Source organism: Brienomyrus brachyistius, chromosome 1 (assembly GCF_023856365.1).
Source record: "Brienomyrus brachyistius isolate T26 chromosome 1, BBRACH_0.4, whole genome shotgun sequence".
Taxonomy (NCBI): domain Eukaryota; kingdom Metazoa; phylum Chordata; class Actinopteri; order Osteoglossiformes; family Mormyridae; genus Brienomyrus; species Brienomyrus brachyistius.
The window spans coordinates 51,501,795-51,517,797 of record NC_064533.1 but is presented as its reverse complement, the minus strand read 5'-3'; the positions used below and the strand labels follow the sequence as shown (position 1 = coordinate 51,517,797).

At 43.3% G+C, this 16,003-nt stretch overlaps 1 long non-coding RNA gene across 1 annotated transcript; it reads right to left on the bottom strand.

The window, feature by feature from the left end:
- Positions 1 to 674: 674 nt before the first annotated feature.
- On the bottom strand, positions 675 to 15,700 carry LOC125745116 (uncharacterized). The gene is made up of 3 exons (XR_007398576.1): positions 15,626 to 15,700; positions 15,430 to 15,520; positions 675 to 822 (listed from the first exon to the last, which is right to left on the bottom strand). It is a non-coding gene; the product is annotated as an uncharacterized LOC125745116 (long non-coding RNA).
- Positions 15,701 to 16,003: the final 303 nt, after the last annotated feature.

The following is a 16,003-nucleotide window of genomic DNA, read 5'->3' as shown; positions in this document are numbered from 1 at the left end:
TGGATGGATGGATGGATGGATGGATGGATGGATGGAAATGGATGGAAATTCAGTAATTTCTCGAATCACACTTCAAGCATGTATAAATGTATGAACATGCACTCAATGTGTGACTTGCAAAGTTCACATAAATACTTAAATATGACTCTTGGAAGCTGGTTAAGACTGCATTCAATATTTCTGGAATAAGAACATTTTTGGGGAAACAATATCCCAGTATTTACTGTTTATAGTATATGTGTGTGTGCATGGATTTCCCCACAAGTCTGTGTGTGGTGGAGGGGAAGGTCATCGGGTCCATTTCTCTGGGAAAATAAATGCTGATGAGAGACGATTAACTCAATTAAGCTCCATTCACAAAGCTGATGATATCAGGAGGCATAGCTGTAGACTTAGTCTGCAGGAAGGTGTTTCCAGTAACACGGGGGTAGCGATGTGCCGTGACATTAGCACTGTGAGAGGCACAGACGCACACAGACAGAGGGCTCATTGACAGCGGAGATTACCCCATTTCTCAGCAGCAAACGGGACCGACGACAGCCTCTGTCACGCCGGCCTGGTGCAGATCAAGCACTCACCGGCGTTAAAGGTAGAAGAAAGCCTGGCCTGCCTCATTACCGGCTGATCACTCAGGGCAACACCGCACTGTGGGCGCTAACATCCCTGATCTGGAGGGTTTGGAGAACCAGCCGGAGAACAAAGCCTTGTTGTCTGTGGAGGGCTGGTTCGATTTGTTTTTAAATGTGGTTTTCTTCCCCAGCTCACTGCAAGGACCGTAGATAAGACGCAAACGGGGCCCTCCTCAGCTCCTGTCTGTCATTCCTGGGATAAAAAGGAGGGAAAAAAGACAAAACAAGACAATGTTTAGAAAGGGGAGATAGGACAATGCGAGGCTTTGTGTGCTTGGGGCACTCTTGCCCGTTTAACATCACGAGAATCCTAAATCAAATGCAGAGAATATTCTCTATTCTTTTTTAAGACCTATGTCACTACTTTATTCAGTTTCTGTTTTTTTTAATGAATGTAAAGATGACACAGCGGTATGCAATATAAAGGCCCAGGGGGCTGAGCATCAACTTTTCCTTTGTTTCCATTCTTAAAGGCACCATACTATATCACTTAGGCTGATATATTAATACAACACATGCACAACTGCATTTACCAAAGTCCACAATTCATATTTCAGCTCCCAAAACTGAACTTCACCTTCCCCTTGTTTTATTCCGATCTTCCCTTCAAAAAGACCCTAAAATAAGAATCATTTATGTATTGGTTGCAATAAAGATTCCGTTAGGGCTGAGCAGGTATCATTGACATTAGTCTGTCATCCTACCGCATCACCTGTCATACATCGGAGAGTCTGTGCCGCCTCCTACAGGCCTTGGTTGCTCCGCAGCTGGGGCGGGGAACATTGACTGTGATCTGTGGTTCCCCTGAAAAGAGCGGATTGCACCGCAACACAAACCCAGTCACTTAAAGGCAGGGGGCATTCTGGGACATGGCAAGCATCAACCGCGCTAACGTTCTCTCTCCCTGGCCAGGTCCTGGTCCAGCGAGCTGTCTGCCAGGGATGTGCCGATAATGGGACCGTGGGGTGAGGCTTCAGGACAGGGGGCACCTACAGGCCTTGGGTGGAGGAGAAAGGACCTCCTAAACTCAGGGAGTAAAGAAGAGCAAGAATGGCTTCATTGTGGGTTCATATTTCGTAAATGCCCACCTCAACCAGGAGATAATAACGTGATAGATTTCCAAAATTGCCCTAAAATAGAAATGGCTCATCCGGTTCCTCGTTTTTGCTGCCAAACATTACCTTTTCAGTCTAAAAATTAATTAATCTATGTGCATAATTGCACCGTCCCCGAGTCTAATGATCACAACCGAAAGCCTCGGCACCCAAAGCAGCCTCATTAAGAGCTGTTGTCGATGCCAGGCTTGACCTCATTGCCTTGTGAGTCTCTGCCCGGCCGTCCATATTGCAAATTTACACGTGCACGCACAAGCAATGCTGCCCATTTTCCTTTTTATGGCAAATTGGTGGTGATGTAAGGAACAAGGAGGATTATAGCTCCCTGTCAGTCACTGGCTAATTGGTTCCTACAGGCTTAAACCAATTTAATCAGATCACTTCAATCAGAACTGCATGATGTGAAGTGCAACCAGTGTCACGTATCCTTGATGTTTCGCACAGGGATTGAATGTCCATTCCCTGTACATCTGCTCTTGAGTATTGGAAATGGTCTTCGGCAATGGAAGATGACAGAAAACAGGTACACGAGAACACAAGTATGGTCATGTACACATACGGAGAAACACCCCTGATGTCAGGATCAGTCCTTGTCTTGTTCCGTCATTTGCTGTAGTTCCCTGTTTGGCCAGTGGGTGTTGCTGGTCATCCAGTTCTGCTCCCTGTGGTAACCCTCGGTTTCAGTTTTGTGATAAAGTTCCCTGTGTTGGAAGCCGCCTAGTGATTCATCATTAATCACATCCCTGTACTTTTTGCCGACTGTGGTAGGGGGAGCTGATGATAGATTTTTTGTCCCCTATAAAGTTCTGGGTCCCATGAATCTTCCAGGGTGTCCGTACCCCGCCAATGCCCCTGGGAGCCATCATCTGAGGAGACGCCTGACTTAGCAATTAATTTCACTTTGTCTTGGATGGGTCGGACTGGTGGTTAAGCTTGACTATGGTGCAACACACAAGGCAAGGTGCCCAGTCGCACACCTCCAGAGTTCCATGTGCTACCTGGAATGGGCGCTAGCACCCCCTCCCCATGTGTCCCAGACCAGGATTAGCAGTTTGAAGATTAGTGGATGGATGACCAGCTCTCCTCTGTGCCAGACCAGGGGCATGCAGGCGGCGTGATGTTCCGATTACCTGCTGGGGGGCCAAGATTGGGGCTTCCAAGTTAGAGCCAGCTAAACTGTCCGGAGGGAGTCCCAGGTTGTAGGAACAGAGCCAGGGCCCAGGGAGGGGCAAGGGGAGATTGCCAGGACAAACAGGTCTGACAGCACGGGCCGGACATGCACAGCGAGTCCGAGCTGCAGTCACGTATGCCCACACTCTCCCGTAGGACACGCACACGCATGCGTACACGCATGCACGCACACGGAGAGCTCCTTTCAAGGACATATGCAACAGGTGGAAAAAAGTAGAAAAAAAGATCTTCTAACATTTTCCAAGTGAGGCTTTTCCTTCTTATTCTTGGCATTCTCTTTTTCCATCTCCGCCTTCCCCTGTTTGTGTCTCTAGGTAAACGTTTTCGTAGGATGGTCGGCTGGGCAAACAGAAGCGGCCCTAAGCTGTCACCTAAAATAATCCCCACGCTGTCCTCAGCACGCAGACATAAATTCCCAGCACAAAGATAAACACACACGCGTGGAGAGCAGACACAGAGACGCACGGAGCCTATCTGGCTGATCCAGGCCCCTGCATCCAGGGCCGACTCAACCAGGCGCTTGATCAGCTCGAACCACGAAGCTGGAGTTTCAGAGCAATTTCAGAGAAAAATTCCGTGTCTCCTCAAGTGTCAAGCCTGATACCTATATTCACGCAAGACCGGCGGGAAAGGAAAGAGGTAATGAAAATAAGGACAAAGGGATGCTGGGGAGGTCAGAAAACATGCAGCCCAGGAAGAAGGAAGACAGAACTATATGCCAGGAAGAAGCAATTAGGGTGCAGGACAATCAGATCTTGGAGTAAGTCGGTGTTAAATAAACGGCATTTGTTAAGATGCTTCGAGAAGAAGAAGGAAGAGTATTGAAAAGGAGACTCAAATTCCTCCGCTGCTTCGGTTTCCTCCAAGGCTTCGAGAGCTGGGAGGACAGTGAGCAGGAGTCATAAATCTGGGATCAGTGTCAAGAGTTGAGGTGTCTGCATTCCCGATGGTCAGCGCCCTTCGTGGCCTGGCTCCAGGCGACCACCGAGGCGTGTATTTTCTACGAGTCAGTTCATTTAGACTCATCGCCGAGGACACCTCTTCATATACGGCAGTGATTCTCATGTCTAGACCGTCATTGACCACGAAAATTGTGAACAGGTGTGTATGTTCGGGGTGGGGGTAGCCCAGGTAGCTGCACAGATTCTTCATCTCCATGTACTGCATGCAAGACACGACGCCAATAACTGCCCCTCAAAATGTCGGTCATGGTACAGATTTCACCAGCCGGTCCCAGCGTAAGGCAGATCCAGCATCAGGTTCTGCTCTTTGCCAACGTACACAAATCCTACTCTCAGAGTTTTCGGTGAAAAAAGGAAAGCAGAAGGACTGTTCCAGAGCGTAAGAAGAGCTGAAAGGCAAAACCTGGAGAGAGAGAAAAAACGGGGCCAAAATGGAAAAATATCGAGCCTGCAATGAGGATCTAACTCATAATAAGGAAAACGTTGTTAAACTGGATGTCAGAGGAGGAGCAGCGATGCTAAAATATGAGCAGGATTAGAAAAATAATAGATCACTATCTAAAATAAATTCTACTTACCTGGAATAGTTAACTCCATGGAAGGAGCTGTAGTGGAAGCCACCCAAGGTTCCCAGTGTCTAGATCAGTGGTTCTCAATCCAGTCCTCGAGGACCCCAAGACAATCCACATTTTTGCTCCCTCAGAGCTCCTGGATTGTCTGGGAGAGAACAAAAACATGGACTAACTGGGGGTCCCTGAGGACCGGCTTGGGAAACACTGGTCTAGATGTTCGATGAAACCACCAGGAGATCAGACCATCTGTGAGGGTCTGGATCTTTCTGAAAAGGGCTCCAAATCATCCAGTCCAGGCCATCATTACTGGCTACATTTATGCGTTGTGTGCACTTAACAGTGTTTGACAGTAATGATGAATTATTAACGAGCGAGGAAATTGGTGATTTACTTCCTAATGGTACGATCAAAGGAGAACATGGACTTTGAAGAACGCCGTTTCTCCTCCAGGACTGCTTAAAGAGGCTGATCAAAGATGTAGCCCCCGCCTGCAAGTGCCAGCGTAATTATGTTAGCCCATCAGACACAGGTGCGTCGTGATAAATACCCCCATGAGGGTTTTTGCATTGACAGAAAATGGAGTTTTCGTTTGGTTTTGAGAAGAGTGTAGACAGAGGAAATTACATAATGATTGTCTGTCTAAATTAGCCATCACCTTAACATGCCTACAGGAAATAAAGCAATCAATGAATTATAAGCATAACATTTTGTGGCAAATATTCCCATTTGGTATACAAGCAGTTGCCAGAAGAACACTCTGAACTTTCGATTGGAGAGCTCCTAATCACCTTTCATTTTGGCAAGACAAACTGTATCTGATACTAACCAATTAGCTAAGGTCTGGTGAAGGACAAATTACATGATCACTTAGGGAAACACTCTGCCTATTTCCTTATTTGTATATGTTGCTACTTTTTTTTACCACTTTGGCATTATTTTATCCAACTAAACAAAAGCAGTTAATAGCAGGAAAGAAATTTGTTTACATGAGATCTAGATACAGTATAGAAATTTGCCACAGAAGTCACTTTACAAATGTTATTACAACATTTGATAAACATTTCAATTACAAAAATACTATTTTTTTCTTAATCAACATTAATCTCTCTGTAGCTCTTTAACCTGACAGTAATCCTTTTACTGGGTATTTATATCACAAACAAGTACACAAGAAAATGACCAGAGTCCTCAACAAAGAGCCCCTTTCTTCATAAATGAACATTAATCTGTCTCTTTTACCAAGCAATATTCTTTTTGCTGTTTTTATTGCTGTATATTTATATGACAAACCAGCACACAAAAAATTGGCCAGCATCCTCCACAAAGAGCCCCTTATTGGGCAGCAAACCTCAAGCCAGTAGCCTAGGCGATAGGACTATAAGAGTCAGAGGAACAGACCATCACATGTGATAAGTAAATACCTTGAAACGCACGAGCCTGTTCCCAGAATGTCCCCCCTCCCCGGACTGCTGCCTCCAGATGGGAGGCACGAGGCACAAGCATAGGTGCAGACTATTTTTACTACAGTATGCCACAGTAAACAAGGCCTTTCCCACAGAATGAATTCTCTACTTCACTGACATATTCAGTCTGTTACACTAAATTAGATTCCACATATATTTTTGCGTTTTTCGCTTTTTTAGCCTTAGCATTTGAATTACCGGTGACATTTTAGCAATGTAACGTCTCAAGGTGTTCATTGCATCAGTTTTATACTTATTTGTTGCACTTAGACATTTATGGTTTTGCAGGCCTTGGTATAATTAGCTAATGAAACGTTTTTTTGTTACGGTTTTATACACGGGGAAAGTTTTTAAGCCAAGGTTCAGCTTACATAGGCAGCGTGCTCTGAAACCATTCCCCAATTGGCAGGTTTACACAGGGAGGCTCTCCCATCCCACCTTATATGGGGCAGGGGCAATGGGGGCAAGGTGGGGCAAGGTGTGGCAAGGGGGGATTATGGGGTATAATAAAAGCCGACTGAGATATTTACAACACGCTTGATTTATGATAGGGGCGTGATCACATCAGACTCGTACACCATTCCACCCTGGCCACTGGCTGCTCTAATTTATGAAAATGATATCATAATGAGCTCTTTGTTTCCTAGCAGCCTTTAAAAGACATCCAAAGCACAATAATGGGACATTCCAGCGAGTCTGGAAGACAGGCCCCTTAGGGGAGAAGGCAACAGAGCTGACAGAAACAGCAACGGCACAGGAAGATAGGCGAGTGCTCAAAACAGAGGGCTATTCATGCTTATTAATTACTTCCTGTCATCGCGCCTGACGCCCTTACACCCTATTTCTGGGTAACCATAAACGAAGGCCTAATCTATTAACTGATATAGGTCATGGATAGATATAAATGCATCTATACTAAGGACTATACCAGAAAGCTTCAACATCCTATCACCGGAAGCTCATCTGACCTTTCTTGGCATGAATTGCAGAAATGTTTTTATATGCTGCCTAATTAGGCGATAGCAAATCTGTGGATACATGCTTTTTATATAATCAGAGGCAAATGCCTTTATGTAGGACAATTGATGGCAGTGGTTATAGGGCACTCAGCCCAGGATTTTAATTAGGTATATAGACAGGCCCAGGGTTCATGGCTTTAGGAACGACCCTGATGTTGAACCTTTGAGCTCATAATTTGACCCTAATTGCCCCGATAAACCCATGACACTGTGTAAAACTAAGTATTTTGACCAGGATTAAAGAAATTTCTAAAAAATGTAACCGAATTCCGCATATTTTATACATGCAACCAAAATGTATTATTCCGTAGGCATTCCTCATCTGACTGCATTTTTTGGGGGATCTTTATTAATGTTTATCTGTCATTTTATATACATACTACAGAAATCTCAAGAATTATGCCTGTCTCACATGTTATTCAAACATAAACTCTATCTGTCATATTGCTTCTTCAAGATGTCCTTGCCTGTCAAACCTACAAACTCTATATTTTAAATGCCCCACATTAGGAGATGTGGTCACCAGCAGCACTAATCCAAACCAAACAACAACAACAGTAACAGGTCCCAGGTGACTGTCCAGAGAGTGAAAAAGATACATTCTGCACCTTGCACTCCATTTAAGCTGCCCTCTACTGGCCTGACATTTTCTTTCCTAAAGCTTGTCATCAAAAAGTTGGTGTTACTATCAATGGCTATGTGACACCGAAAACTGGAGAAACAGTCTAATGAGGCTCTCTATTTTATTTGTTGTACCCAAATAATAATAATAATAATAATAATAATAATAATAATCCTTATTTCATAAAACAACATAATTGTTGATATCACATAAATGTGATAATGACTATGTAGTTCCGTTAATGTCCGACAGGTGTCAGCATATGTTCAGAAAAGGCATCCTTCAGTTTTTGGGGCGCTTGGGAGTCCTGAACTCTTTTGGTCACCAGGTGGAGCCAGAAACTTTATGTTAACTGTTATGCTATGTTAACTTTATGTTAACCACACGTTAACACTGCTTCATTGGGTAAATCATGCATAATGAAAAAGCAGATGTAAGTTTTTAAATTGTAAAGATTTTGTGGATAAGAACATGGAACCAGTCAGGAAGCTAATTTCAGAGATACCTCCTGTCTCCACTTCCCAAACGTCATTTCCTACCCGTGCTCTTCTTCTAAATCTTGCCTTTTAATTTTCCTCTCTGTTTATTGTTCTCTCAGTCAATATCCTCTTAATATTAGTAAAGTTTTTCATAGGTTTTTAAGTCTATTAGACATTAGTTTATCAGACTAACATAAGTGCAGATGTTTGTTCAAGACAAACTTTGGGTTTAGCTGTTAGTTTTCTCTTCTTCTACAGCATTTTTCTTGAACAAGATTCGAGACATGAATTACATTGTTTTCTTCACCAATGACGTAACTCATAGTCATCCTCAGTAACATGGTGCTTGAATGACAGCATGGAAAATGAGTGGCATGACTTGCCATCATCCTCGCAAATAGAAAGGAAATAGACCGTTGGAACCTGTCTGCGATTTTGACAAATGACAAATATTCATTTAGTTTGTGACACGGGGCAATTAATTTAGGAAACGATGATCAAGGCACATAGCTTGAGCTGAATTACAGGCATAAAGATTCAACATGCTGCATATCAGGAACTTTGTGTTTACAGGTGCAATAAGGGAAACCAACCGATGTGTACTTGGATGCTGTGGAATTTAACTATCTGCTTTTGTATAGACTGGTCTGGGAGAAATGAGGCCTCAAAGCTCACACAGCAGGTTATTGCTCGCTGTCAATCACTGACTGGGCTAACCCACTAGTTGGTTCATGTTGGGTCATGTTGGGTAGCCAGTGATTGACAGCTGATGGTTAGCACCATCCACCATTGGTCTCTAGAAACAACATAGAAGGAAACTAGGCCCCTACACCCTCACAGAACAAAGTTCACTACTATAGAAAAAACTAGTGCACATAAAAGCAAACATGACATACAATGCATAGCTACATAATAAAAATATTTTCGCCTTGTCGTCTTTGAACGGAGTGTCATGATTCACACTGTACATTTGTGCTACCCCTCCCCCGCCAATTTGTATTTCTTTGTTGTGTTCTTGGCTGGGGCTTTTAATGGGATAATATTCGTTAAAGTTTTGTATTATCTTACTTATGCTCATAGGCTTGCATTCCTCATTCAAAGAGTGGCTTCATTCAGTCGTTGTCTGCAAGAGTTGGATGTGTGCACCAGTCTGCTGAACACAGGGGGAACACTGGACTCCCACTGGTAAGCACTGGTTTGGCTGCCAATTTAGAACTTTGCAGTGGCTTTTGTATTCTGGGTATAGCTGGTGTTGTACTGCTAGGAAGCAATGGAATTAATTGAATTTGAAAATCCACGGTGGGAAGGACTGACTATGCACAACCAATCAATCCCTACATTGACCCTTCAGGAACCAACAAACTAGCCAATGAAAAGTGATGGTCAGAACTCTCAGAAAATCGCTACGGATTTCCAAGCTTTTTTTTCTGCTACTGGTAGATTGGGCCTGTAGGCTATGGTTTAGGCCTGTATTTGTACAAGGATTAACCTCAAGGCCCCTGTAAGAGTGCAAACACAGCGATGGCTCCTGTTGCTGACAGGATTGTATGCCTTGGGGGCCATTGCATAAGCTAGCTAAATTAAATTAGCATGGTGTTACAATGAACCACTTAAACAGCTATTTTTCAGTTCCTCCTTTTTAGCAATCAGTGATTTTACAGCATTCTTTTGGTTTAAGATGCGTCCCCACATCTTGTGCATTTTTCAGCTCTGTCAGCTTGTGCTTTGCCTCTAAACTTTGCATTTGCTGGAACTAATTATGAATAAGAGCAGAACAAGTTTTCCTCTTCAGACTAGTGTAAAATATAAATATCATAAATCTCATTAAAGAATGCTTTTACTGTGGTTGTGATGCTGAAATTGTGTCCTAATGACTGTAATTATAAAATTATACCAATAAATAACCAACTTGTCTTAGCTGTAATTAAATTTTAAGAAGTAAATTGGGATAAATAGCATCATCCATCCATTCATTTTCCAAACTGCTTATCCTACTGGGTTGTGGGGGGTCCGGAGCCTATCCTGGAAGCAATGGGCACGAGGCAGGGAACAACCCAGGATGGGGGGCCCAGCCCATCACTGGGCACACTCACACACCATTCACACATGCATTCCTACTGGCAATTTAGCAACTCTAATTAGCCTCAGCATGTTTTTGGACTGTGGGGGGAAATCGGAGTACCCGGAGAAAACCCCATGATGACATGGGGAGAACATGCAAACTCCGCACACATGTGACCTAGGCGGAGACTCAAACCCAGGTCCCAGAAGTGCGAGGCAACAGTGCTAACCACTGCACCACCATGCTGCCCCCATAAATAGTATCAACTTAAAGATAATATACTGGCCTTGTTTTTTGAGACTAGTCAACTGACACTGATCACATGACAACAGGGCTCTCATCACTTCGTATGTAGAGGTCAGATAGTTGCAGATCCCAGCATAATTCATAGATTCCCAGTTAATCCGTTGGGTCTTCCAGGATAATCCATAGATGGTGATCCAGAACAGGGTAATCTCAGCTAGATTGATGGAAATCGTGTTTAATCGTGTCTCTAGTTGACCATCTCCTAACGAGCAACTCACAACCAATAATTACATATGATTATCTGTATAAGGCCAAAGTATGTCAAAAAAGTTGGTACCATTACATTGATCATAAACAAATAGATTGTTCATTAGTCTAGACTGGACAGAGATACTTTCAGTGTACGGAGACTGGGGACTTCTGGCCTTGCAGATTTGGAGTAAGGGGCTGTGATGGGCAAATCTTCAGCAGAGGAGGGTGGGGGGGTGCTGTATGGGTCAGGGGGCAAGTGGAGTGTAAACATCATGCCGCTTAGATCTTCTTGACATTGTCTGAGGCCGCAGTTTTTCTAACTGGGAAAGGGACCATTAACACCTCCAAGAAAGCTGTTAGTGGAAAAACCCAAAAGTGTGTTAAAAAACTTGTTTTGTGATTGGCTTCAGAAATACCAGCTCACATTATCTCAGAACACAACAAAACAACATTTGTTCTCCTTCTCCAAGAATACCCATAGTTCTGCGCATTCAAACATTAAAACAAACTGGATGCCAATACAAGGCTAACCCGATGTGAAGGCAATATAATTAAGAGATCATATCATCTACCTTTAATGTTCTCTTGTGTAATGTACATGTATTTACTGCTGATTATGCAAACACTTTGGCACATTTTAGTACTTTATGTCTACTGTCTACAGCTACAATACAGCAGCTACTGTAATCATACATTTTTTGGATGTTTCTACTAAATTGCAAACCTAGATACAAGAATGTGTGGTTTGGTACATGCAGCACTGTGCAAAGGTCAAAGGAAACATGTAAAGCTATTTATCTGGGTAGTCTGGCTGTATTTGCTCAGAACAAAAAATACAAATGCAAGTCAAGAGTAACGTTATAAAAACAAACAGGAATTTCTTCTCTCCAGTAAGTTGGATGTTGGATGGCTACACCACTTCAGTTCCAAACCTCTCCTCAGGGGCACCCCTGCCATTCCGTATATACATTAAATTTCACCAGCAGCTCATTTCATCAATTAATTTAATTAGTTTTAAAAAGTCGATGAGGTATTCACTAACCATACAAGGAGTGCTGGTGGCCCAGAAAATACACGGGTCTATTAGAGAGTTGCTGCACATACTGTGGTGACTTCAGGAGAGATTTGGAAATGGCTTGGCTGACACGCTTTGACAGACATATTATCTTAGTTTTACACTAACATGAAGGTCATTAAAACATAATTTCCTTTGACCCACCTTAGACTTATGCACAGAACTGTATGACTTTGGTTTTTGTATCACAAATCACATAGCAGAGGGGCCCTCATGCAATGTCATCCATTAGGAACGGAGAAGGAGACACATCAGTAAAGTCACAGATGAGTGACACCAACATGGTCCTATGCAGATGAAGGTCAGCCTCCGGCTGCCTGGAATAAGCATGTCGCCGTCTGAGGAAACTAAGCTAACAGACTGGCAGCTGCACCCAGACAGCCAGCCTGTAAAAGTGTCTGCAGCCATCACAGGTGTTATGTGGCTTGGTGGGTTTGGACTCTATGGCACGCATTGAAAGGTTGCTGGTTCAAGTCCCTTAGCCAGCAAACGGATGCTGCTGTTGGACAATTAGCCCTCAAATTCTCCAGGAGTTCTGGATGTTGGCTGACTCTCAACTCGGAGTCCAAGGATTTGTTCCTACATCTTTATTCTATGTGTCTCATGGAGAGCAAGATGCAATATGTGAAAGCTGTCCTATTTTTCCACAGGGATAAATAAAGTTAATCTATTTGTTACTTTCAGAGAGTGTATCCACCTGTTGCCTTGATCCAGTGATCCAAATTGAGCCATTCTCAGTTCCTTGCATGCAACAGCTGGACCTTATGGCCAGAGTGACCACCTCCCAGTTGCTCTGTTCCATCATCGAGACATTTTTATATTCTACAGATAATTTCATTTATTATTTGCACATTCCACCGGTCCTTTTTCAGGAAAACTAAACTAGTAGCTTGTGCAAATGAGTCAGGGAATATTGTCAGTTTTCTAAATAACACCGTGCATTATGTGAGAGGGCTGCATTCCTGTTTGATTCCTTCCACCTGTACCTTGTTTTGGAATTTTTGTGTTTGGGTGCTTTGGCAGAAAGTCAGAGACGAACATGAGACCTTATCCATGAATGGCAGTAGATGAGACTGAGTACTGCTTGCTTTATTTGTGCCTGTTTGTCATCTCTGTTGCAAAAGCGGTAGTAAGTCGGCACATAACAAGCCCGTCGCTTCAAGCCCAACTCTACGCGGGTCTGTTTCCCAGCTCACTAAGCCCCCCACATTTGGGAGTTTTTTGTTTTCCCAAATAAATTTGGATTGATTTACTGACTGAAGAGTCGTATGGAAGTCATGAGGAAGTTGTTATGTCCTGTCCTCATATCAGCTTCCATGTTTCGTTTTGAATGTCAACTCTAGGTATAAAGAGGGTTGGGGTCAAATGAACCAGATGAGACATTAGTCACTGGCCTGGATTAGGCTGTATAGCTGACACAATAACAATGTAACACTGAATGTCTGCATGTTTGTGTGCTATTAATGTGACCTTCAAGATCCCTTCCTCCATTTTCACACCATTAATGTGATGCACATTCCAAAAGTGCTGCTCCAGTACAGAGAGAATTGATGCCACTATTTTCACCGGTAAAATATAAGCGACAAGCTGCCTAAAAAGTTAACATGGTACCTCTGTATGGATGGTTTTACCAGCCGACCACCTGTGCTATTTTGGGGGAGGTGTCTCAGCGAGTTAGATTGCCCTCCCTGTCACCAGGAGGTTGTTGGGTCAAATCCCACAGTCAGCAAAGTGAAATCACTGCTGGGTCCTTCAGCAAGACCCTTGACCCCCAATTACTGCAAAGACTTTCTTACCCTACTTCTTCCCTCAAAAACAAATTAAAATTAAGTTTTTAATTAAATTTAAATTTTTTAAATTAAATTTATAATGATGAGAGTGCTTTGACAACAAGCAAACTCAGCTGGAATCCCTATCAGGTAAATAAGCACGTGGGCTTTACACCCGACAGATCAGCGGAGGTCAAATCGGCATTGCAGCTCCAAGATCATGAGCCCAGAAGCTGGCAGGAAGCCTTGCCAATCTGCACGTAACCACATGGAATTTTGTTTATTTCTAAAGAAGTTTCACCTTTTGAGCTTTGCAATGTTGATTAATATTTCATCCGGATTTTCCCAGATATGTATAAATAACAGACACACGACCCTAACACTTCAGCTGTTGCGCTTGTTTTAAATTGTTCTCATCCTTCGTTCTGCATTCTGGTCTGATGGTTCCCACATGCTAATGCAAAGAAAAATAGATTGTATGGATTTTCCATAGGGGCAGCGATACATCACATTCCAGATGGGGGGGGGGTTCAGTAAGCCAGTGTTTATACCACTGCTCCTACCTTGATAAGCCTGATCTTGTGTATTTACTGTATTTTTCTTGACATTCTTCACATTACGGCACAAAATAAGAAAACACTTACATTAGCAGGAACACACACATTCCTTATTCCATCATAGCCTAACTGTAACAGGCATATATAGTCACACGCCTACTGCAAGGAGCAGCTGTGAAAACAGAGCCACACTGATGTCACTTCTGAAGGATGCAACAGGTTGCGGGATGAAGCCAAATCTGGTTCCGCTTTGACATGATCTGGTCCAGTGGAAGTGTGGAGGAAGGGAAGGGAAGGTCACCCATGGACCCAGGATGGTGATGGATACTGAAACAAACAATCCTTTTTCACAGCCAAAGGGTAAAAGAGTCAGACACGTACACACATAGCTACAGAGTTTACGTGTCTTTTTACAAGCATCAGCACAAAGTGTTCAGAATCGCTGCTTTTCTACTCTCTTTAGCCCTTCTTGGTTGACTACAAGCATTTAGGTTCTAGTATTGTGATGAGAACAGCAACTTCCTGGGTTTAGCATCACATAGTAATACCTCCCGCGGTGTGATTCAATTAGTAAACTAGTATTTAATCAATTTCTTGACTAAGAAGAAAATGTCGTGTACATCTAAAGATGCTAAAATAACCGGCTAACACACATTTCTCAGAATGCCATTTGTACGGTTTGGGCCAACATTTGACAGTTTCACCAATACTGCCTCACCCCGAAGGACTCCCACAGCGTTGGGTGTCCGCTACTCAACCGTACACCCATACACTCCATCCCTGTTCCCCCATTAAAAAACACTGGCAGAGTCATGTGGTTAGACAGACACAGTCAGGCTCACGGACACTCTTGTGGTACAGTCATAAAAATCTGGAGCACACGTCAGCAGAGGACTAATCTTGACCTCTGCTGGGAAAACAAGTTGAGAAATGACCAGACCTCCAAAACTGCCCACAAAAATGTTTCCTGAATTGCTGGACCAGTGCTGGGAAAAAACACCTACGTGGGAGAAGTTTAAGTGGAAGTGAAGGCTGATGTTTAAACTGTGAGGCATTTGTTGAATCTTGTGTTCTTTTAAAATATTCTTGGGTTGAATAAACAACCCATTTTCATCCTTTTTAAATGATATTCGCTTTTTGGGTAGAGCGTGCTCTGTTCTGGGACTCCTTCTGGAAGGCATACAGCAATAAATCCTGGGGTGGGAATCCAGTGCTGAGTGAGGTCACACAGTCAGACACAGGGGGCATCTTAGAGTCTATTGAAGCCTATTCACCTGTAACCTATGAACTGCCAGAGGCAATCAAGGAACCTAGATGATTGGGGAGACCAGACCCCTAACACACAAAACTGGGCAGGATTTGAGCCCATGACCTGTAAGTGTGAGACAACAACAAGCCCCCCCAAAATGACCTTACCTTCCAACAACCAATGAGGTTACAGTTTCCACAACACGGGTCATGAAATCCCGCCTTCATTCGCTGTGTCTCTAATTTCCTTTCTATCCACCTGGAAATAAGAGCAAAAAATAATGACTTGGCACCATTCTGCCCAACATCTGAGTTTTCCAAACAACCAGTAGCTTCAATATAATCTTTAAATGAAATATTTTACCGCTCTCCTCATAAAAGAGGCCTTTGAAGTCACGGAGTTTGAGTCGATTAGTGGGAACTCCACGGCACACCAGCCCCGATCGTTTAAAATGTTTCCCTGCATCCTTTATCCCCTCATGCCGCGGTTGCTGGCAGTGCAAGACAAAAAGGAAAAGAATGAGGATAAATAGTAGAGTGAAGAGTAGTGAGATGGGCCAGCGTGGGAAAGAGGGATGAGCAGATGATGGTGCTCTGGCTAGTCCTGACCCTCATCTTCCACAAAGAGATGTAGGTGTAGATGTTCCAGAAGGACCTCAGACCTCAGCCTCCCTTTGTATGTTTTATTCTTTTCCTTTGTCTCTTCAAGTTTTTTTGCATTTCTATTGTAAAATTCACATTT